Source organism: Bombus affinis, chromosome 7 (genome assembly GCF_024516045.1).
Source record: "Bombus affinis isolate iyBomAffi1 chromosome 7, iyBomAffi1.2, whole genome shotgun sequence".
NCBI lineage: Eukaryota > Metazoa > Arthropoda > Insecta > Hymenoptera > Apidae > Bombus > Bombus affinis.
Window position 1 is genome coordinate 4,823,264 of NC_066350.1, and position 24,213 is coordinate 4,847,476.

At 41.7% G+C, this 24,213-nt stretch overlaps 1 protein-coding gene across 4 annotated transcripts in view; it reads right to left on the reverse strand.

Moving 5' to 3' along the window:
* The window catches only part of LOC126918282 (uncharacterized), a 62,102-nt gene that overhangs the window by 18,771 nt on the left and 19,118 nt on the right, over nt 1–24,213 (reverse strand). The window contains exon 1 of one of the 4 annotated variants that reach the window (XM_050725983.1): nt 4,338–4,416. The exons of the other annotated variants lie outside the window; for them this stretch is intronic. The gene's annotated coding sequence lies outside the window, so the exon portion shown is untranslated. Of the gene's footprint in view, nt 1–4,337; nt 4,417–24,213 lie in introns of those variants that run through there. 4 annotated transcript variants of the gene reach the window in all.

Consider the following 24,213-nt stretch of genomic DNA (forward strand, 5'->3'; position numbering starts at 1 on the left):
GAGCCGACGGACTGATTGGTAGAAAAAGTTTAATTCGAAGAATTATATGGTACCGAGCAAGTATCTACGAATAGTCAGCTTCTATTTGTTCTATTTGTCTAGCGAGCCATAAAAAGTTCTTTCTTTTTTCAATTTGTAACGACAGGGGACTAATAGACTAGTAGAGTATTTACTTTGTATTTTAATTTTCTATCCTGGTTAGAACAGGTGATTCGTCTGTTTGATGAAATTTGTCTTTGACATCAATTCCCTGATGTAACCGTCCCTAATTTGTGCAAACGAGGGGAAATGAAAGGGGGGTGGAAGAGGTAACGGGAAACCGTTGATGTCGCGAGTGTTTCGTATGAATATTTACGAGCTAGATAAAAGTAACGCGAATACTGTCACTCGATTTCGAGCTAAATCGATCGTCTGTGATGTTCTATAAAATGTTTTATCGCATTGGAACGTTTACGATTCGCAGGATCGTGGTCACGCAGAATTTTCGCTTTCGCGGAAGAGGAAAAGCGAAGAAGGCGGAGTTGCGCGATATTTGCGTTTTTAATTTCTTCGATGTCAAATCGGTGACCAATTATTTTACACGAAAATTCTGTAATCGCGAAACAACGATCGCGGAGGCGGTGAAGAAAGTTTTCGTGTAAATTGCAACCGAACAGAAAAAGATTTTAAAGTACAGGTAGTAACTGTTTGCATCTTGCGATGAAAATTAGTCCACACGTTGTTTATGAAAGAAAGATACTTTATATCTCGTATCGTAAATGTTGCTTCTTGAAAAAAGAACGAAATTGGAACATGACAATTGTAGAATTTAAAGAAACCAGCAAGATTAAATATTTATTAACATTTTCTAACGCTTTTTCGTCTTCCTGCGCTTGTTACGCTTGTTACGTTATCGGTATATAATTGCTACGTGGCGACACTTGAAAATAGAGAAGGCCTCTAAAACGATGATTAGCATACGCGAAAGAAGTTGGTCTGCAGCGAGTTCGTCTAATCGAGTGGTCTCGATCGATCGGGTCGTCGGTCCCGTCCCATCCCGTCGCGTCGCGTCGTATACGCGGCTGCAGGAGTGCGCTGCAGGTTCGTTGCACTTTCGGCCGCATTTGTAAAACTGCATGCCACTGCACCATCGGATCTCTCGTTCTCGCTACGAAACTGCTGCGATGATCGAATTCCATTCTTAATCGATTCGATGGTCACGGTGTAGTATGATATCCGCGTATACCGCGAGCATTAATACCGATGAAAAATGCGGCGAAAATAAAAATGAATATTTGTGATATTTAATCGACAGCCGTAATCGATCCAAATTAAATTGACCTGAATTTTTAATAATCGCATGCAAAATAAATAATTAAGAAAAGATTTCTCGATGCGTACTCGCTTTGAACTAGAAATCAAGCAAGATTTGCCATCGACAAAAGATATTATTTCCTTTCGGGAACATTATAATCTTGGTATGTGCGACCAAAGCGAAAGGCAGGATTATGAATGTTGGATGAGTAAACGTTACCTACAAAATGCAGCCCGTCCGGGTAGCGGAAGGAAGCTGCGGGGAAATTCTTATGGAAGATGTGAGGAAATAAGAAGCTGGTCATCATAAAGTCGGCGATGTTGCTAAGGGATCTTTATCCGGTTCGGCGATCTGTCAAAATAATCGAATCTCTATGTCAGCGTTGTGGCGACCAGCAGGCACAAGCAGGAAAAGTGGATATAAGCGGAGAAGAGGAAAGGAGACAGGAATGCACAGATGGTTAGGCAGAGAAAACAGGAGGAAAAGGAAAATCAGGCGATCATAGCCTTTAGCGATGTGGTTGGTATTCGAGTTGATTACACGTATTGGGCCACGTTCAGCCAGTGGAGCTCATGCTGGCAGAAGGAGCAGAATGAAATGAGGGCTGAGGTTGGTGGAGCTGGCCGATATGTTGGCGAGGAACGTAGCCGAGGGTCGATTAAAATGCAAAGAAAACTACAGCGAACTATGCAAGGACTCGGAGAAGAAGGTCTTTCTTCGTCGACTCGGGGAGGGCTGTAAGAAAGCAGAAGAGATGCGAAGGGTGAATGGGAGGGGGGGGGGGAACAAAGGAAGGCGGTAGTACTCGTATCTAGACGCAAAACAGAGAAGAGAAGAGAAGAAAAGGAAAAAAGAGGGGAAAATAGAAAACTGCGAGAAAAAGGAAAGGAAAGACCGTATAGATAGATATTCTATAAGTACGTATACCCGCGTATCTGTTCTATTCTCTTCTTTTTGTCTTTAAGAGAATATCCCTCCTCCTGGGACATTTCACCTAGTCTCTTTTTGTCTCTCGTCTGTTTTACTTCCACCCCGTTTTTCCGTACACCGGTAAGGAGTGTGCTAGGAAGAAAGGAAAGAGGTGGGGCAGGGAAAGCGAAGGTAGGTGCGTCAATGTGGACGAGTGAAAGAGATAGTAGGGGCCGAAAAGAGATGGAAATTCTGGGTAGCTGCCAGATGGCGCATTGCGCTCTAGAATCTCGCTTCCCGAGTTTCTAACGTTTGCAGCCAAACACCAAAATTCTGTGTGTGTGTGTTTCTTGCGCGGCTGTGCACGATCGCGTGTATGTTACGTAGCTTCACGGACGCGTATCCGTATATCTCAGCAAGAGAGAAGATTGCGCGCGGGCTTTTAGGGTTTCCCAAAATCCGGGGCACGAGTGCTAGCTCCGCTCGAAGCCCTAAATTTCTCTGCGAACTCTCGATTAACGACACCTAGGCTCGCGTCCTAAGCTGAAAGTGTCGCCCTAGGCTAATCGGCCTAGAGACGCGTACTCGTATCGTACTGTAATCATATTCCCAGGCGGAGAAGCGTAAGGTTACACGCCCTCGAGGTGAGATCGATACTTATAATTACATGTACGATTCTTTCTTTTCGTCTCGAGATCGTTTATCGATCCATATTAAATAGGACGCGCAAAGTGCGTTGGTTATCCGGGCCACGAATGCAGCAAGTTTTCGAATGCCGTCGCGTTGATCTTGAATCACTATGGTAGATTTGTTCGAGTCGAACAAATTTAGTTTAGAATCGAATAATACGCGCGTTTGTACACAATAGCGCGTGTTTAACGCCGATACGAAATTAGTGGGAAAGTTAGAATAGAACGGACACAGAGCTCGGATAGAGAGCGTGAAAGGGTGACGGATGTTGGAAACGGTATACTCTGTGCGCACGATGTATACACCTCGATCGCGATATAACAGCGTTCTATGTCAATGCCTATACGCTAGTGTGCCTAAACCATTCGGCAGAGACTCTAGAGCAGCGTAATTATACCTTGACAGCTAATTTCAATTACAAATAACCGTGTGCTTTGTTATTCTCCTATTGTCTTTGAATAATCTCCTATTCAGACTGTCGTCGAGATTTCCGGACTTGTGCGGATTTTCCGACTTTCATTCTGAAACGGTTTTTTATATAATAAAGTTTTCATACGAAATCTATCTTTATATTTTATATCTTTGTTTAAGATTTTTTTATATAATCGATAACTTGAATCGATGATTTTTTCGATCTTCGTAGTACGGGTCATGTAGTTGGTGCTACGCGTCACCCTCTACTAACGGCGACCATGAATTCCCGCAGCAATCTGCAAGGCGCCATCCGGCAGTCTATCCTTGATCTTGACGTGGCTTTCGCAAACTTTTCTCTGATCGAGCGACCTGCCTCGACGGGTACCTCGATATGAACCGTTCGCTCCTCTGCTTACCGCTTTCTCTTCGTCCTATCCTACTTTTTTTGTTCTTCGCAAGTATTTGGATGGCTAAAGGATTAACTCGAGTATACTTCGTGTCGTGTGCTTTCTTTCGTATCGTGTCCATCTCGTTAACGATTCAGAACAGTGTTGCACTAAAAAAGCGCACGAACCGTTCGTTCGCGTTATCCTACTCTCCAGCTATGCGTTTGCTTGGGCATCGACGCGAGATTTCATTTCAGATGCAAGGTAATCTATACACGGTGTTGGGACGTGTCTGTTTGCGAGGCCTAAACAAAAGCCATCAATGATCGTTCCTCGCCGTTGGAGAAAAAGGAGGCGGAATGAAGCGAGATGAGATGAAACGAGGGTGAGATATACGCGAGGGACTCGCCAGGCTGCTTGCCTCGCTGTTAAAATCGGTAAAATCGATCGAGTCGGAAGGCGAGACACGGCCGAGACCGGAACGTTTACACGGCAGAAAAATAATATCGCGTCGCGATCCTTCAACGATCTTTCGCTTGTCAAAGTAACGTCTTGCGATTGTTAGCGGGTCGTCGGTTAGATGGATTTAAAATATGGCTTAGGAGCGCGTGGAATGAGAAAAACTTGCCGCGTTCTTCGCTTACCCTCCCCTCAGCTTCCTTCCTACGTCCTTTTTCCTCCCTCTGTGACCAAACATACAAGGCGGTGTGTGGCAGCTCCGGAAAAGAGGGAGGAAATTGCGCGAGAGAAGAGGAGACGCCGAGAGAAATACAAAGAAGAAATACAAAGATACGCTCCATACGTATATTTGGGGAAACAGGAAGACTGAGGGAGGGTTTCTTTCTTCTTTTCTGCTATGCTTCATCTTCCACTCTATGTGCGCGCGTGTACGCGTGCATACTGGTGTGAATACGTATGTGTTTATGTGCGTGTAGTTCGTGCGTTTGGTCGTGTCACTATGTTTGTTGAAAGGGGACGGCAAAAGATGGATAGAGGGTAGAAAGAGACAACTCTCAAGAGCATTAACCGCTTCGATAGAACGATTCCGACTCTCTTTTTCTACTGGAAATAACAGAAATCCAGAACCTCATGAACGTTGCGTTGTTCTCGGTGAGATTCGTATAGAATAGAAATTGATCGTTCTCGACATCGTAGCTTCCTTTCGCTTGTGAATATCTCTAGGAAATTCTGCGCTTGCTTGAGAAAGCGTGTGAATCCGAGGAAAGATCCTCCGGTTCTGTGGAAAAACGCGCACGTATCGGAATTTCCGTTAGCGATACGCGATGGACCTTTTGTACGGAGCTGAGAAAAATGGCTCTACAAGTCTCGACTGGTGACACGCACGGACCAAAGAATGTAACTGGGAGGATGCTGACTACGACCTCGTGATGTCGTAAGAAATTGGTTTGTCTATCGGCAAGTTGTCTGCTGCGGACCGCGATTCTTTCCTCTCACGTTCTATAGGATTGCGCGAATCTTCTGCCTTTTCATCTTTTTCTTCTCTTTTTCTTGTTTCGTAGCAAGGCTCGGTAGGTACGTTCACGAAGACAAAGAGAAAGAAAACACGAACGCGAGACGAAAGTAACGAGAAGGCGAAATGGAGAGGATAGGCAGGAGCAAAAGGCTAGGTATAAAGAATTTTGTTGACAACTTCGTAAAGAATGTAACGAGGATCTGTTTCAGGAAACGAGGCTCGCCCGGTGAACACTATCGTCATACGTTTCATCAGAATATTTAACGAGAAAGAAAATGGGATCTTGTCTTACGCGTGAGCATGTTGCCCAATCGAATGGGCAGTTAATTTGACAACGTTTCGAACGTCTTGATGCTATTTTCATACGAATTTAAATAAAAAAAGAGAGGGGAAGAAAGCGGATAGAAAAGTAAAATATATTTTCTTGCAGCGAAATTAATTTTCTGTCAATCTATTATTTACCTATATTCGTTGATCGTCAGTTTCGGTATAATAAACGGAGTCCTACGTTTGCCAATAATGCCAAGTTTGTAGAACACAGCCGCGAGTTAATATCCTGTCTGCACAGCGGCAAGACTCGATAAGCCTTCGCCACGAAACAATTATATATTGGTCCAGCGTGTTCAGGCATTCGCTGGCAACTAGTGTAATTAGCGACGCTACTTTATTTACCAATTTATATGAATACGCTTAATTTACCAAGAACATGAAGTTTATAAATTCCTGGCACGTCCAATCTCTGCATGAATTTCTATCAAATTTACGGTTTCAAGATCGACAACCATCGTAATGCTTCGATATGACTTCGATATGACGGCTTTCGTTCGAGTTATGAATTTCATTTCGTATGAAATAGTCCGCTGGCAGAAGGAAAGGCAAGGATAATTTCCCTTTCCCTCGAAAATAGAATCACGTGGTAGCTTTATAAACAGCGTAGAACGACGTATTCTTTGATCGATAGGAAATTAAGATTTGTCGGGTACGTGGACTCGGCAAAAATTCCAACGACCAAACCCGACTTCTTTCCAAGAAATGTTGCGCGTTTTTTCTCCTCTTATATTTTATGGCGAGAAAGTCGCGTCAAATTTCCAGGACCGCTTCCAACGTGGCGTAAAGGCTTTTACGGTGTACCCAAACGAGGATGGCTTCCGAAGAAAAAGATTTTATTCGATCGTAAAGATAAGAGAGAGAGACGGAGAGAGAGAGAGAGAAAGAGAGGGAGAGAAATTTTCAAACATTCGTATGACTGCTGTATCACGTAGAAAATCGTGCGAGAGCACGCGCATCGATTTATTCGTTGACGGATGAACTCGGCTTCTCGTATTAATTTCATCCCCCCGTAATCGTGAATTCAGTCGAACGGATCGATTGATCGATTTATCGAGGTTCGGTAACAACTTTCGCGCGTGTACGATCGAGTTATCGCGTCGATGGGGCGTAAATGACGAGACACGAGGAACTAAGCCAAGGATAACGTGACCCTGACCTCTTATGGCTGGGAGGGGGTGGCGGCGGCGGGGTGGATTCGGAAAAGAGCTCGAAGGGTACATTAACGGAAAGCGGCAACGTGCCGATTTCCGGGTTAATCAAACTCAGTTCCGACCTGCGAAGCGACTAGCTTGCACGAAAGATGGACGATCGACGGTTATCGCCGTATGAAACTTGTCTTTCACATGTTCTTATCGCATGGCGGTTTAGACGAGCACGAGGAGACTATCAATTACTATTCTTTTCTTGTATCGAAAGTATAGTCTTTTAACCAAATTTTTTATACGCTTAATACGCTAGTTCATCGAATCATGCTTTACTTCGGAGAGATTACTTTCTGACAAATTATAATTAGGAGAGTAGTTCGCTTGTAAATTAAAACGTATTATCGTATTAACTTGTGAAACGAAGTAGAGGAAACATAAATAAGCGAAAGAAATTTAATTAATTAAATTCGTGTAGTTAGAGGGAAGGTAGGTTGAACGCGTGTTTGTACATACAGAGCGTAATGTTGCCGCTATTCGCGCGTGTATGGATGCATCCCACGCATTGTGCAACAACCCATAAAGAATAAATTTAGTAAATATAAATATTCGATGGAAGGAAGGTAAAGAGAATCGATAGAATGGATAAAACTATGTAAAACGTTATTTCGTGATGATCGTAATCACAGTGATGATAATATTCGAAGAATGCTTAATTAGAAATATACAATTAGATGTAAGTAATTAATGTGTGATCGTACAATAATTATCGAGGAATAACGTAACTTTCCAATTTCTTTTTCTTCGTTTCTTGTTTTTTTTGGAACACTCTTTTTGCCGTAAGTTAACGTATAGCAAGAAAGTTTCGATAAGAGTTTCGTTTCGAGTCACCGACGAAAATCGACTTTGGTCCCACGGAAGTTACACGTGTAAAAGATACACGTGCGCGTACAATGCTTTACGTAATGATTGTTTCATCCGGCAAAGGGAAACTCCACCAACGGTTTGTCGTGAAAGTTTTCACGGAGAATTTCTTCTCGTTGCTGCCTTTTCGATTGGCTTCCCTTTGCTTTTCCTGCGTTTCTTCTCTTTGTTGGTGTCGAGTCCTTCGGTCCACCAGTTCGGTTCGACTTTCGATTCAGACAATTCGCCGATACCTCTCCTTCGCTATCGACGAAATCTCCGTGAATTCGAAAACAAGACACGAAAAAAGAAGAAGAGAAAATTCACGAGAAGCGAAGAAGATACACTTTGATGGATGGTTTCGATATTTTCTTTATAAGCCGTTACCAGAAGACTCAATAGTTATCACAGTAAAACTCTGGTTTCGTTTTATATTTGTACGATTTTCGTTTCTTTTTATCCCGCCGCCCACACCACGCCTAACCCCAACCACCACCGTCCCGCCCATCAATTTTACCAACAAGACGGGCGCAGAGGAGAGCGTGGAATTAAAACGCATAAAGAGCTGTTGATTCATTTTCAGAGAACCCGGCAACAGGATACTATTGCTACTTGTTTTCATTATCAACGAGTGCAGAAAGAAAGTTCTTACTAAATAATTTACCACTTACACTTATCCCTTATACAAGTTTTCACTGTAAAATACTCCAATCTTCCGTCTTTTGTACCGAACTTCTTACATTTTTTTAATTCAAAAGTTTCACATAGGAAAATTTGTAGTACGCGATTATCGTCGCAATTCGTATATTTGTATAAAATTTCTCCGAAATAAAGTGGACGTGACGGAAATGAACAAATATTATAAAATAAATTGCACGAAATGGATGGATAGGGGCCTGTGGCATTTTTTTCTTTTTATCTCTTTTTCTTTTTTCTTTCGACTCGTTTTCTCTATAAATCCTGCGGATAGCACAAGGGGAGTATAACGGAGGTTGGAGCGGTGGTCGCCTTTGTGCGAGCTTATTGTCTTATTGGCTCGCTTGGAAATCCATTTAGGAGGGCAAACGGCGTTAGACAATGGGTCGCATTCAACAAGTAACGAAGCCCACCGATTGGCAGTCTATTCTCGGTTACTGGTCGAAACTACTCCAACTAGCAGATCCTGATTTCGTATGCTTAGAAGTAGGATTTTCCGTGGCCTGGCTGAGATGGATCAATGTGTCTAGACGGTGCAATAGGTCTCGATCGCGATGTTGTTGCAAGAGACAGGTTTGCAGGCTATCGAACGTTCGTTCTCGAGCTGTTCGCATTAAAGTTGTAGGAAAATTGGGCATTTTCTTCGCAGAAATGTCTGGCTACTCGAGTTAATTACTATTTGAATAGATAGTGCGGGGTGGATGATCGAAGGAGAAACAACAGCGTAGGATAACAGCAGGTTAGAATTCTTAGAACGCGTTGAATGATTTAACCTGCTCTATTTTTCACTGGCGGTAATGTCTTCCCCGCGTTGGTTAGAAGAGGAAGGTATCGATGAAACGTTACTACGAATTGTTACTACGAGGGCTTTAGGTATACATATTACGAAAACATTGGGGATAGTATAAAATCGGTCTTTTAATTTCAGCTTTGCTTCTTTCAGCTGATAATTCTATGATTAAATATTTGCCGAGTAACAATTTCATAGTCTCGTAATCTTTGATTCTTATCGCATATTACTAAAGAAACTACTATTAATGAAAGTCAAATTTATCGTGTTATAAGATTTCACGATATTCAGTCGTAGATTCGTACGTAGTAGATAGTAACAACGAATTACATCATCACCTTTTTTGCATCTTTTCATCTTTTTTAGTGATAATTGTCGTTAGGTAATTTGGTTTCATCGTGTCGGATAGTAAGTAAATGTACGTGCAAATACTTTTGAGCAGTGATAGAACGACGACAATTATAGTATCGCTGACAATTTAATTAACCGGAAAATAAAGTCGTGAAGGTTTTTTTATTTACTACCATCTCCTCTGTGACGATAAACGGGTATAGGTAGCTGGCAGATGGCCACGCGAGTAAACCTTTCGCGAGCAATTACAGGTTCGAAACCGAAACGTTTTGTCAAATCACAAGCTGAGTCACGGGAACATGGAACATCACCACCTGTGCTCTCTCAAACCACCTTCCTTTTTTTCGTTACTTTGTCAAACGCAAATGATACTTTTCTTCGTAATTGATCGTTCGTGATGGATTATGGACATTGAGAATTTGAATTCGAACATGTTCAGATCCAAGATGGTAGAGTTTTTCATAAAAGAAGCTTTTCAGAAGTACATATTTCTCGAGATTACAAGGACCCTGGAAAGCGGGAGGAACAGAAGAGAGAATCGGCGTGATCGTATTGCCGCCAGATATTATCGGGATTTATTCTTTTCCGTTGCGATAATTATTGGAAATGAATCGGTCGAGCTCGAAGATACTAACGAACGATACTTACGAAGGAATGCTAGATCGAAATGAAAAGCCTCAGGCTTTCGAGGAATTTATATTTTCAATAATAATTTTACGATGTAAGCAATTTATTACATTCGAATAATATCCTTTACCTTTTTTATCGTCCTATTCGAGAACATAATCAGACGTAATAGGAAGAATAACAAGCACAGAAGTACGTTTTTTTGTTTCTCTTGGTTTCCTCGAAATTTCCAGAGACTACGGATAGCGGAAATAAACGGATCGTAAGAGTTTTTTTTCTGCTGCTTACATATCCTGCATATCCTGCATCCAGCAACACAGGTTGCAAAATTTCAAGGATCTTAGATTTTACTCTTGTACCTCTATTTTCGTCTACCTACACCTTTCGCATCTTTATCGCATTACAGACTGGCTAAAAGTCTGGCACCGTAAGAAAATTCTTCAGCAAGGAGGAAGGTTTGCTCGTTAGATGGGGAAATCATGGCGGCCCGTAGTCGCTTCTACGGATATTCGGTTTGCGAGCAAACTGCATCTTACAACGTAGAAACGCGTGCCGCGTTCAGATAAGCTCGCGTAATTTGCTTCTTTCAAAATTCTTTGTCGCGATGGTTTCTTCTTCTTATCCTTTCAAAGTAAGTATAAATTTCAAAGAACCAGTAACATTCATATTCGATTTCGTCTCGATTCCATAATCTCCGTATTTTTGCTTACTTTCCTCGGAGTAAGCCGTTCTAGAGTTTATTTCTCTCAAGACCTTGGCTGCGCTTAAAGCCGGAACACCGACGGGTCCTTACGATTCTTGGCCGTTATCTTTTCTTCTCAACAACGGTCACGTCGGAGAAAAGGAAGCAGCACGGAAACGGGGAAAAGAGAAGAAAATAAAGGAGGGAACGACGGCGATGAAAGATCCTAGGGAAAATAGGCGAACTGGGTCGTGGCCAACAGCTGCCTTCTGCCCATTATTTCCGTCTCTCATTGGTGCACACCGTTACTTACTGCTTCCGTTCGGCTGCACGGAAAAAGAAAAAGAGAAAAGAGAAAAGACAACGGACAAAGGCAATCGATACCGTAAATGATCGGATATTCCGGTGACATGATTCATCCATGAACTCTCTGGTATATGATTTGCGCTTTTGTAATTATATTATCGAACCGTGTGCGTGGATTCGTGCAACGTGATAGATACAAGAAGAATAGACAAAATCAGAACGCGGTAACATTTTTATCTAAACGTTTCCGCCTGATTTTCGTTCTTATTCTTTTTCTTTTTTGTTTTCATTTTCGAAGATCTTTAATACACAGATTAACCTCGTGTCTCACTTTGCCATTTATTTATTACTTTATTATTTATTTATCTGGTTATTTATTATTTTTACAGGCTGTCTTCGTAGGTGATTCGCGACGTGCTTTTACTTTTAATCTTTTTTTAATTTTTATGCCAAAGAAACGGCTGCTGATCCATCGTGCGATGCGTCGCTTTCAAATTTCACGAACGTGCATTCAACTTGCTGAATTAAATTTACTCGACGATCGATCGAGGCTCGTGTGGCATTCTGTTGTTCACCTGTTGGTAAATTCTTCCTGTCCACATTGATTATTTAACCAAGTATGTGACACTGATTTGCGTCATCGTTTATCGAACAGTTCCCACTCGACGCGAGTCACATCCTATTGCCGTTGGCGATGTAATTAACGTTGTCGAAAACAGATTGACACGGAATATTCAGTGCTTCGTGGAGAAATACGTGCACGACTTGCAAACAACACGTATATACGTTAAACAAATGTAACAAGGAACGGGCGACATAAGAGAAAGTTCGTTTCGATTCAGTGGCGTAAATTAATCGCGTGTCAGACAAGGGGCAGTGGATCGAGTAATCGTAATCTCTGTCAGTGTTTCTCCTTTTACACGCCAAATAAGAATTGCAAATTTGTTATGTCCACAGAAATCTATATGTTACTGTTTGCCGCTCACCGAAACAATATCTCGACAATACGTATCATAAACGAACGTAATACAGTTGTGAAATTAAAACAGCCTGGGGGTACGATTGGGTAGAAGCGATATTTACGCGTCGCTGGAACGACGAACTGCATTCTGAACGTTGCAAAAAAAGATGAAATACGTTTCCCGTAACGTACGGCGCATACACGTCGAAGCTGACGTAAAATGAAACTGCTGTCTTGCCGGCAGCCAAAGAGTACAAGTAACTTGGATCGATGCCTAGTCAGACAAGGGTATTCGTTACACCATCGAATGGTAGCTCGTTTCTCACCAGCCGCGGCTGGGAATATCGTGCGATAGCGCAACGTTTTCACAGAGAGCATTGGACCTGTGCATACGTACACACGTGGCGTCATTACCTCAGTTTTCTTGCCTTTGAAATTCTCGCCGATGCGGTGACGGTTTAATAAATTTCGCATCCACGAAGCTGCCGAGTGAGAAAGATGAACGAAGAAGGGATGAAAGGGGAATTTAATAACAGGATAGAAATAGAGGGAGAGAGAGAGCAAGAGCGAGATCGAAAGAGAGAGAGAGAGAGAGAGAGAGAGAACGAGGAAGCAAGAGGAGAAGAGAATCCAATAGTCCAACAATACCCGGCTAGAAGCGAAGCTCTTTGTCTCCCACTCGGATGCCAATAGCTGGCATGCTTCGGGCTATACGCCTACACACGATGGCAGGCCACACCGGTGTATCGTAGCAGCGCAATACGATCGGCCGTTGGCTCGTCATTTGCCGCAGGAATCTTTGAAATAAGTTTATTTGGTTCGAGCGAAACCGCTCGATGCGGCGTTAAATTTATTAGCCTTGTACCCCTGGCTGGCTCGAATTAGATTATTTTCTGATTAAACGTTGCGAGTTTATAACAATTGCTATTCATCGTCTTGCGTTGGGTTCGCTGTCTTGGTTACTGATCGAGCAAATACTTGTCTAATGCTTTTCTGGTTGGTCGGAACGCGTTCTCCTTAAATATCGATACGCATTTTTGTGGAACTTACAGTCTCAGTTACGGGAATTGTGGATTTTTATTACCGGATGAGATAGATTAATTAGATACCGTTTATGCAGGTTTTATAAAGTAATCGTTTATGAAATCGTTTATGAAAATATGAAAATTAATATTCGAAGCAGATTCGTTTGCTCTGTTCTCGATACTAATATATGGAAATTCCACTGCACTTTATCAAGTATATTGTCCGCGATAATTACATTACAGTTGTAAAGCTGTTTGTTACATAATATCTCTGCTCACATATCTTTGTTACAGTATTACGTTTGTCTTTTACATCTACTTTCTTTGCTACGCTTCGCAGCGTACAGGCACTTACCTGATTTCAATTGATGCTTTTATTCGAAGGATATCGATATCGAGCATCTGTAGATCATTTGATATTTTGCCGCCATCGATCGGTCCAGGCCGAAAGATCCATCGATCGCGTTCCATTAATCGCATTTCGTGTTTAAAATCTCAAGAGGCTCGTTCGCATGCTTGTTCGGAAAGGAAAGCCTTTTTTCTTCTTTTTTCTCTGTTTCTTTTTGTTGCCGCGTGCGATCGAACAGCGTTTTGTTTTGCCGTGTTCGTGCGAAATCTCTCTTTTCTATTGCATGTGAAGAAAATAATCGCGGCGTAGCGGTGGCATTCGGAGCAGCAAGTTGAGGTGAACCTTTATCGATGGAGCATAATGCGAGTAATACTTTTAATTACAGCATCGAATCGCATCGCGTTCATTAGGGTCGTAAATGCATAAAAATAACGTTGGAAATTTCTGCGTGCTTTTCGTTAGTCACTGACTGCGCCATGAACTGACTGGAGTTGCATCTCTGCTCCAAAGTTGTTGGCATTTCGCTGCGGAAACTTTACCGGAGCTTGTTGTTTGATCTCTAATTCACTTTTACGTGCATTTGATAATTTTCCATGGCCATATTTAAACGATGTAGTTTTATAAACAACGTATTGATCACGGTTACTAGCGATTAAGAAACGAGTTATATTATTACTACAAAAAAATGATTATCTCCAACAGGTTCGCTGCTGTTGGCGTACCTACGTTACTGCTATTGTTTACGTAATCATTGAAAAAAGTATAGAGGTAAAAGCGTAGAGCGAGTAATTTCATTTGTAACATTGACGTATAATTCGAAGACTTTCAATATGTAAATGAAGACGAATAGATCCTCTTCATTCTTCGATTAACGGTTCTCGATCGTTCCATTCGTCGCCGCAGCAACGAACAACCGTGTATCATCGATCTCCGATTTATCTATATTATCTATATATAGTGATAAATATTATTAGAAACGTTAGAGAAATCTCGAGAGATCGAACGATATGAGAAACGGAATTATATTCTTACGAGCGTTATGTGTATGTAGATCCGGTTAATACGGCATGGGCCGATTATCGCTATGCTCTTGTAGCAGTTTCGTGAAACTTGTCTCTTGCGAATTCTTGTCCGTTGTCGAGCAAATTTACTTTAGTTTCTCTTAATCTTAATTATCTACTATACCTTTATCTAGTTTGAAGCGTCGTTGAACCTTAACCACTTAATCTACAACTACGGGCATAGCCCGTAGTAGATGATCGGACCAAACGTAAATTCTCGAACGTAAATCGTAGGCTAAGGGGTTAATATTATCGCTTAATGTCAATTAATGACAAAGTCTCGCGTTTACGATAAACATCGATACTATAAAGACGTGAAAATTTCAATGGTTCGTTTCAATGAGACGATATGAGATATTCTACGAACTTTAAATTTTCCATTCTTCGTCTATGAGTTACAGAAAGTGTAGAAGCTCGGTTTCGTGGCAGATTCGAGTTTTTCGGTTCATAAATCGGTTCGTATTCTTAAAATATACGTATACCAGGTATGTAAATATGAAACCGGAATTTTTGTATAGAAAATATACGTTTATTGTATGAAAATGATTAAAAATATTTTATTCGAAGTATTGCCCATCGCTAGCTATACATTTTTCCTACCTGTCTGGCAATTGGTGGATGGCACGCCAAAAAAACTGTCGCTCTTTTGAGGCAAACCAGTCATCGAGGTATTTTCGTACATTTTCGTAAGAAGCGAAGTGCTGGTCAGAAAGTGCGTGTCGATGCAAATAAATAGTAATCGGACGGAGCCAAGTCTGGTGAGTAAGCCGCGTGCGAAAGTATTTCCCAACTGAACGCTTCGATCGTTTCCTTGACCGGTTTTGCTGTACGTGATGGTGCATTATCATGAAGCAAAATTACTTTGTGTTGCCTTTTTTGATATTCTGGTCGTTTTTCATGCAAAGCTTGATTCAAATCGATCATTTGTTGTCGGTAGCGCTCGGTATTAACGGTTTCGCCAGGTTTTAACAGCTCACAATAGATCACACCCTTCTGATCCACGTTCTTCGTTCCTCACGTCAAAATTGCCACTTCTGAATTTTTTGAACCACTCAAAGCACTGTGATTTACCAAGAGCATGCTCACCGTAAGCTTCGACAAGCATTCGATGCGATTCTGCAGCAGTTTTCTTCAAATGGTAACAGAAAATCAATGCTGTCCGCAAATCGTAGTTTCCAGGCATAAAATTCGACACGTTCAACGCTATTACAAACTATGCTGTTGTATGAAACTTGTATTGTTCTGAGTCGAAAATATTTGTAAGATGTCAACAAAGACTTTTGGCATCAATGACGCAGTTTAGTGATAACTACATTATCAGCTGGGGCCATCTATAGGCAAATTCCGGTTTCATATTTACAGACCTGATACGTACATTTTAGGTGGGTGGCACGCGACCCAAGTATACGCGTATACAGGTTTCCTGGCCGGTGTTTAAAGTTTCACGAAGACACGAACAAGGATCGAGTTTGAGTTGGAAAGTTCCATTTGCAGAAGGCTTCAGTTTGAGGATAATTAATGCGCAGGATATAACGCGACTAATATATCGCTTGGCGAACACTGCAACGATCTTGCTGTAACTGGTATAGAACTTTTGCACGGACAGCTATAGTTGAATGAAATTTTCCATGCAGCTGAAAGACACGAAAACATAAATATAGAGAGATATGTGTAATACCTATCGTTTAAAGATCTAAGATGACTCGAATTTTTCAAAATTCTATTCTTTCGGCTTCGGAATATTTCTTTGCTAAGCTATGACAAGTATATGATGACGACTAATTCGTGTCGTGGCCCGTTACTATATATCTATTAACAGGTGGAGATCGATATTTTCTTATGGTATGTTGTTACATACGTACATAGCGCGAGAAGAAGAAAAATGTGTAGGACAGATACGCGGATATTGGTGGTGTTTCGAAGCTTTCCTCGCGGAAACCGTCCGAACGCGAGAATTTGCACTTATACGGCAAACGTAAAAGCAACGGAGCGCGCCCTCGAAGAGCGAAACATTTTTACGCTTTTTTTAGCACTTGCAATTTTAGCAGCATCGTGCAAGTTGGTGGCTGTGGTTGAATTCGGCAAGCGGACGCGCATTTCGCGGTCTGACGTGTCGCGTAGTGCCTTTCTGGCACCACTCTCGCCGAGAAGGAACGGCTTACGTACGAAAAAGGCAGTTGGCGAAGAAACACCGCGACGTTCGACTCGTGCCTTGCACGATGAAACGAAAGCTTTCGTCTTTCAAGCGGAAATCGTGCTTCGAGGGAATGGAAACTTTCTTTTTCTTTCAATCCTGCAGAGACGATTAAGGTGGATATTGAAAAAGGCGGGAACAATTTTATCGCTTAATGGAAGCTCTGTAAACGATAATTTCACGTTTCAAACACTTTGCCTTCTTTCTTTTCAACCAACGTACATTTTGTCGATGAATCGCTATTAACGGAGTCGTGGTGACATTTAAACGTCGGAAACATTTAAAATAGTCTAATGCTACGTTTCTCCGAGTATTGGCAATAAAAATGTCGGCACACGCTGCGGAAGTTGGACTATGGATCTCGGCGGTATCAACAGAGATTCGTATATAATTGAAATGTGATTTAAGAGGACAAAAATATCCGGCCGATGGATTTGATCCGTTTGGTCGGGAGAATGTTTGCGCAGTACATACCGGGCAATATCAACTGAAAGCGACACGAATAACAATGTAAATAACGGCGTTCTGTTGTTAACTGGATCAACAGAGTCTATTCTTGTTGACGTCAATTACAAGCGGACGATCGATGATTCGCGATTAATTTGCATCATCTGCCGCCACGTTTCAGTCGTAATTAAACGCGTCGAGAGCAACGTGGCTATTAACGGACCGACGTATTTTGCATTTTAGACTTTTTTCTCGTTTCGGCTGGCTTTACACGTGTGGGTGGCGTATGCGACGTTACGCGTCGAGTTTGCCATTCGATAAATCGACACGACGTACTACGAAACGTGGAAACTGAAAGGTGGAAGAAAACCGAATAACAACGGAACGCAACGTTTCTTTTTCTTTCCTCTCTTGTAACGCGACTCGCCTGTAATCCTTGCTGAAATTCGTATGGAGCGCGAACGTTGGAGATTGCGCTTAGGTTACAGATAGTTGGACAGTGAATATGGATCGAATTGAATAATTTAACGAATTGAATAATAAAAGAAGCGCGAGTATTTAAATGCGTTTTGACGAATAATTAATTGGACCGATTAATCGGCAAACGAATATTCCCTTTCGCGTTTGTTCAGTTTCTTCGAATCCACCAAATTCAGCAGCTTTATTAGCTAAAGAAAAGCTTCTAAAGAAAACCAAGTTGGGATAAGGAGGATGCGCGACGTTCAACCCGATGACAGCGTTGGCGAATTCAAGCAACGTTTCGTTTCTTTGGAATATTGAAGTTGAAGCGCTAACTGTTGGAATTAGGAGCCGAACGGGACGAGTTTCTTGAAGTAATCTCCACTAAAGTAACTACTTTTCCATAGAAGCGTTCACTTGCGAGATAAATACGACAATTTACGTTCGTAGTAAGTCACGTCGGAGTAAGTAAAAAGAAAGAAGGCGTTGCTTTTGATAAAAGGGAGCTTCGATGAAATCCTTTTTTTCGTTCGACGAGCAAGATCGTGAAATATTTCGACGTAAATACCGATAAACCACGATACTTTTATACTAATTTAATTTTTATCTCTCGAAGGAAGAAGGAGAAGAACGAGCTTGCATCGGCATATTCGTTTACGCGTTTCAACGCTTCACTCTAATTATTATCGAGTATTTCGAGCGTCTTAGACTAATTTTCGTGGGCATGAATTATCAGAAACGCCTCGGTTCTCTTCATTCCGAGGTGAAACAGAAGGCGAACAGAAATTATGTAAGACGCTTTTCTGACCGGGCATTTCGCTGCTGACGAGGAAAACAAAGTTTTCGCTTGAAAAGTTATTGCTCGACTTTTCGTGGCATCGGCCGATTATTTGATAAATTCGTTACGTCGAACGAAACTTCTTAGCCTCGTGGGATAATTTCATGGTAGGTAGCAGAGGGATGACGACGCCGCTCGCTTAAATTTTTGTTCATTTATTGAGATATGTATAATTTTTGTGCTGGACTAAGTTAAATGCGTTGTGGAGATATTTGTATGTGGATATCAGTGTGTAGAGATATGTATGTATACGGCGACTGAAAAATAGACGAATATAAACAATTCAGTCGGTTAACAGTCGATAAAAGGTCGGGTATGAAAGAAAGTGCCGAGACGCGTGCAAGTGTGTATCGATGAATATTCTAGAAATCGTTTATAAAATAAATATGTGTCTACGTTAATATTAATGCCCAATGTAAATTTAATGTCTCCATAACAATATTTCGGCCATCAAGATCCACAATTCTCAACATCATTAAATACTTGATCGGTCGTGCGAATTAAACGAGCATGTGAAACGATACTTTTCTTTTCGTTTGGTTGCCGTATTTACGAATAAAGTATCGTCTGTCCGAGATCGTACGATATAAAAATGAAATCGAGCAAAGAAATTGACTTTTACTTGGATGTCAGGCAGTGGTTGGCGGCATGGATCGATGAAAAAGGGTTACCGTGGTAAACCGTCGAAGAGGCTAACAGTCGGAGATGGACTAAATTTTATTTCACACGGCAAAGCACCGTTTCCAACAGAAAGAATACCGTCATCTCCGAACCGGAACAAGGTAATTTACGAGTAATACATAATCCTTGGAATTATTCCGCATGAAATCAAACGTCTAAAGTAAGAGTAAAAACGCTAAAGGAAATAGGGGGCAAAAGCAAACGCGTTGGCCGATGGAGCAACTGCAAAGAGACTGACTGTCCTTTTACGGCGGTGTTGGACGTCGAAGAAACCGGGAACAAGGTTAGCGGTGGAAAGAGCTGATTGACATCGGTGGCGATGATGCATCCAAGCGCGTTATTAACGTTGCACCGCTACGAGCAGACTTCAGCCTCTGTGCTCGTCTGTCTCGATGCCGTGTGCTCGGCTCTCAGGCTTTGATCGAACGGGCAATATGGCGAGGCTAGGGTGTAAAATCTACGACGACGGTGCAAAGGTGGTCATTGTCGTGCTTGGTGCTCGCGCGTAAGCATGTACAAGTACGTTGTATGCGAATGTTGGAGGAAATAGAGTGTAGCAACGGAGGAAGGAGCGTAGCTGTATGGCAGAAGGAAGAAGAGAGAGAGAGAGAGCGAGAAACGTTGTAAACGCTGATGGAACGCCAAGCCCATCGCTCTCTCGCAAATCTGATTACCTCCTCCGCTAATTCCGGTCGTGCTCGTTCACCGTCAGTCGTTCCGTTAGCTATATCGGTATCCCTGTGTGCACGTACGGCCAGTCTACGAACGTGTTTCGTTGACACGGTTAACCACCAGACGTTGCCGGACGACGACCGTGTCTCGAAAATCGAATTCGCCGCTTCGGACGTTTGTCTCCGCCATTGATTTCCGGCCAGTTTCTAACACCCAATCCTTCGAAACGACGGTCGTTGGCTGAAAATTGCCTCCGACAGTTTTTCGCCAGACGCCGCCTACCAACTGCACACTTGCGTCACCCTGGATCATAATGGAACAGGGCTAGCGAGGGTTAATTTGCAATTATCGCTGGATCCTGTAGCTGGATCGAAAACGTGTTCTCTCTCTCCGTTGAAGCTTCGAATCTTACGAATAGACAAAGTATCTCTCGACGTGTTTTTCGCTTCGCGAGATTATTGAGAGGGAAAATTCGATGTATCGTAGTTTACCAACAGTGGCTTCTTAGAATCGTATCTCATTTCTAGTTTTCCTGCTACAATTCTCCGACTTTCCCACAAACCATCGGTCGTCTTCGATTCTGTATCCGCACGATCGAAGATATATTATCTTCACAGAGGCGAATTTGATTTCCAATTGAAATTTGGTTTCATCTTAGAATTATGTAAAATAAAACTTTTCACTTTGGTTTTACTGGATTATAAACGGCTATATCGTAATTTATGTACGTAATTTATCTCGTTTTCTTTTGCTTTTTTCCAACGATTCTTCGGCGAGTGCTAAATCTTCCGTATCTTTTCGCCCGTGTCTGCGGAGAATAATGCCTCGCAGATGGCAAATGTTCGTTTCTATCTAAAAGGAGAGCAAGCTTAACTCGCTAACGCCGACTGTTTGCTCTCTGCCATACACACCATCGTCGATATCCTCGCTTCCGGGCTAGGATGAAACATTCGCGCGAGAAACGAGAATGCGAGGACGAAACGCTTTGTGTGTGTACGCGCGCGTTATGGCACATGCCTAAATTTTTTAATTTTTCGTGTTTTTACATCTGAAACGGTGTCGCTCCCGATCCGAGCGCGAAACGCGCATCTACGTGTCGTTTGAAGATACGCGATAAATTGGCCATGTACATGCGACTATCGACTCGTTTGCGCAAATTGTTTGTTCTTACATGGCCCTGCTGTGTCGACCAAGGTTAAACGATTCCAGCTACATCTTGCGCTTCATCGAGTCTCTTCATCTTGAATAAGATTCTGATCGATATTAGCGGAGAGAATGTTGCTCCGTTCGTTTCGAATAATAATCAAAGTTTGGTATATTTTTGGTGATTTTCCGATTTTAATGTCATTTAGCAGGAACAGATCATTATCGAACGTGAAAATGTTGCCATGTATCTTCGATCAAGTTTGGTATTTTTAACTTCGCAGTAGCGTTGCTTGAAATATTAAAGGAAATCGCTGCCACTTTAAGCTTCATATTAATAAAATATTCAGGTCGTTGTAATATAACCTGCTTAGGATCTTTACACGTAACAAGATTATTTTTACGCGGAAGAACGAGTTACGTTTTGCCTTGCAAGAGGATAATGCACGAGTAAGGCACGGCTGACGATCTCTCGCAAAAGGAATACCGTAAAGTGTGCACTTTTCCAATACGATTATTTGTCGATGGCCGTAACCACGTCACGCTGAAATTTCTAAAACATTCGTCGTGCGATCTTCCTTCCAATACGTTTTCTCCCGTCCGTTCGACGTTTTTTCAATCCGCTCGTATCCCGATCGCTAAACGATGCAATCGGGATATGATTCGTCGATCCTGGCAATTTGCATGCATGAAAATGCGGCAAAGAAAAAAGAAAGGGGAAAAGAGAGAAAAAAGTTAAGATTGACGAGAATGAATTGAATTTAAAAGTCGCGCGTTTTAAAAATTAAACTAATTAAATAAAAAATTAAATTCACGTTAGCGACCGATATACGCCAATGTATAATAACGATGTATAGAGTAGAATAAATTTTCGTTCTAATATCGAGCAAAATGACCCGGTATTTAGCAGCCTCGATGAAATAACGCAAGCTCGTCGCCATAAAACCATTATCTCGTCGAAGCTCCTCTTGTCGTAAATGTGGATGGTAAAAAGCGGGAAATAAAGGTTTATAGGTGCGCGGATTATTCCTTTGGAATTGTCAAGTTGCCTTATGCCCGGGAATTACGCATTGTGTCGCTTCTTCGGAATAACGTAATACCGGTTAAAAGCGGCGCAAAAAGCTTGAACGCTCTGTAGTAGTAACTTATTATATCGCGCTAATAGTTTTCCGTTGTTCCTTGGTAGTTTCATTGATTTTTCTACTTCCATCGATTGAAATTCTAACGGCGGTCGTTAGTCTGCACTCGCGCGCAATATATTAACCGTTTCAGTTTCATGCCGTTCACAGGCAAGGCGAATGGCTACCAAAGCGTCCGCTAAAGATACAGCAAAACGTTAGATTCGCGATTTACACTTTTTCCCAACGTGCCAAATTTCTTTCCCAATTTCTCCCTTCGTAGTTTCTACTATTTTATCAGTATGTCCGTGGTTAACGTTACTCGCATTTTCGTTCGCAAAGTTTTTCGTCGACGATGATTACCCGGTTTTAGGTAATCGATATTTTTAAAGGCAACGCTTAAAGTTCAGAAATAATGGAATTTCTAGCGAATAAATTTCACCATTTATTGTGCTTTCGTGATGTAAATAAAATCAACTTGCGTTAATCGCGATAATTCCGCCTTTCAGCGCCGTTTCTTTTTTCTTTCTCTCGCATCTTTTTTAAACGCAAATTTTTTTTTTTAATTTTCCTGCAATTGCAAAATACGTTATATTTTTATATTCCCTCGTTGTCGTCTGGTCGGCCTCATTCTTTTAAGCCTCTTAAAAATTCTGTAATGGGATGAAAATATATCGAATCGGTTAAACGAGAGGCAGCTACCTGCTACTTGCAAGCGGTCGTTTTGTTCGCATTCAAAAACACATGCATTTAAAACGCATTTATAACTGTTTGGCAGAGAATCGCATACACGAAAGGACGTGATATTTTGCTTGCTTTCGTTATTACTCGTTCGTTTTATCGCATCGTTGTTCCGGCCGTAGTCACAATGTTGTGGCGATTCATCGTTCCACCGGATTAGACACGTTTGGTCGTTTAATCGAACAAGTTGTCCGTATGCGATTAAATAAGGATATTCAAAGGCTAGTTACGTCCGCATCGTGGTTACAAGTTTGCAACAGTTTATAATTTTTCCTCCTTCTTTTTTTTCATTTCCACGAGCTCACTCGCTCGTTTCGCCTCTGTGTAAATCGTTACGGTTAAATGTTTTGGGTATCGCGCTGATAATTCTGGTGATGATATTTTGCGGAATAGTTTCGAGATCAAACGTTAGGCGTTTGTTTAGTCGTTCGAAAGCCCGTTTGATTCGTATAAAACGCGATAATTGCCTTAGATTATGGGGGAAATGATTAATCGGTTGGAGGTTTTTATTTATACAGGACAACACGTCCATTAGGAAGTAAAAGTTATTGAAAAGAGACGCCGGATGAAATAATAAACTACTACGTGTTGTTAAACTGTGGAAGCTGAGCAGGTCTGTTGAAAATGAAACGACGTGAGAACGATTAAATTTTAAATACGTACGTAGTCGCTGTGATTTCTAAAATCTGGAATATCGAACGTACAGATTCCCCGAATGCTTTAAATAATCGTTAAACGTTTCTAACGAAGCAGCGATGGCTTCGTACTTGTGAAAGTGGTATGTGCATGCAATAAATACGAAATACTGTTATTTATTCGTCATTCATTAGCCGCTTTCGGCCGGCCAATTGAATTTCCGTCACACTGTGAAAAATATTTTCTTCAATCGTCTTGAAAGACGTTATCCGTTGACGTAGTGGTCGAATAAGTCGTTGAATCTTTCACGAGGAACGTTTCAGTTAGCTTCCAGCTGATTAAATTTAGAAAAACTTTTACCCGTTTCGCGTTCTCGCAACTTCACTCGTCCGACTTTTCTATTTTTATATATTTTCGTGTTATCTTGGTGTGGCGGGTGTGAAGTTTGGCGAATCTTCGGCACAACGTAAGTAATTTTGCCGGCGAGCGCGGTCCATCGGTAAACACTTTCCGTATACCGTGTAAAAATTAGGTTTACCTAATGTACTGTGCATTTGGGTTAACCATGTTCCCTTTAATATTCCGTAAGATCATCTTCGCGGTTAATCGATTTGGACAAGTTTCGAAACTTTCCGCTCTGTTTAACTTTGAGTTTAACTTTTCCACTCTGTTTTCACTATTTGTACGGTATTGGGTATATTGGATCTGCAACAGACCGAGAGGGATGAAACAGATTTATCCATACACGTCACGGCAAATACGTAAGTTCTCGCTTTCCCTTCGTCTATCAAATTTTACATTCACGATGTGATACTTGTTATAAAGAGTAGCGATACTTGTTTATCAAGATCGATCAGAGCGGACAGACACGTTTCGATGGGTTTTTCAAGGAAC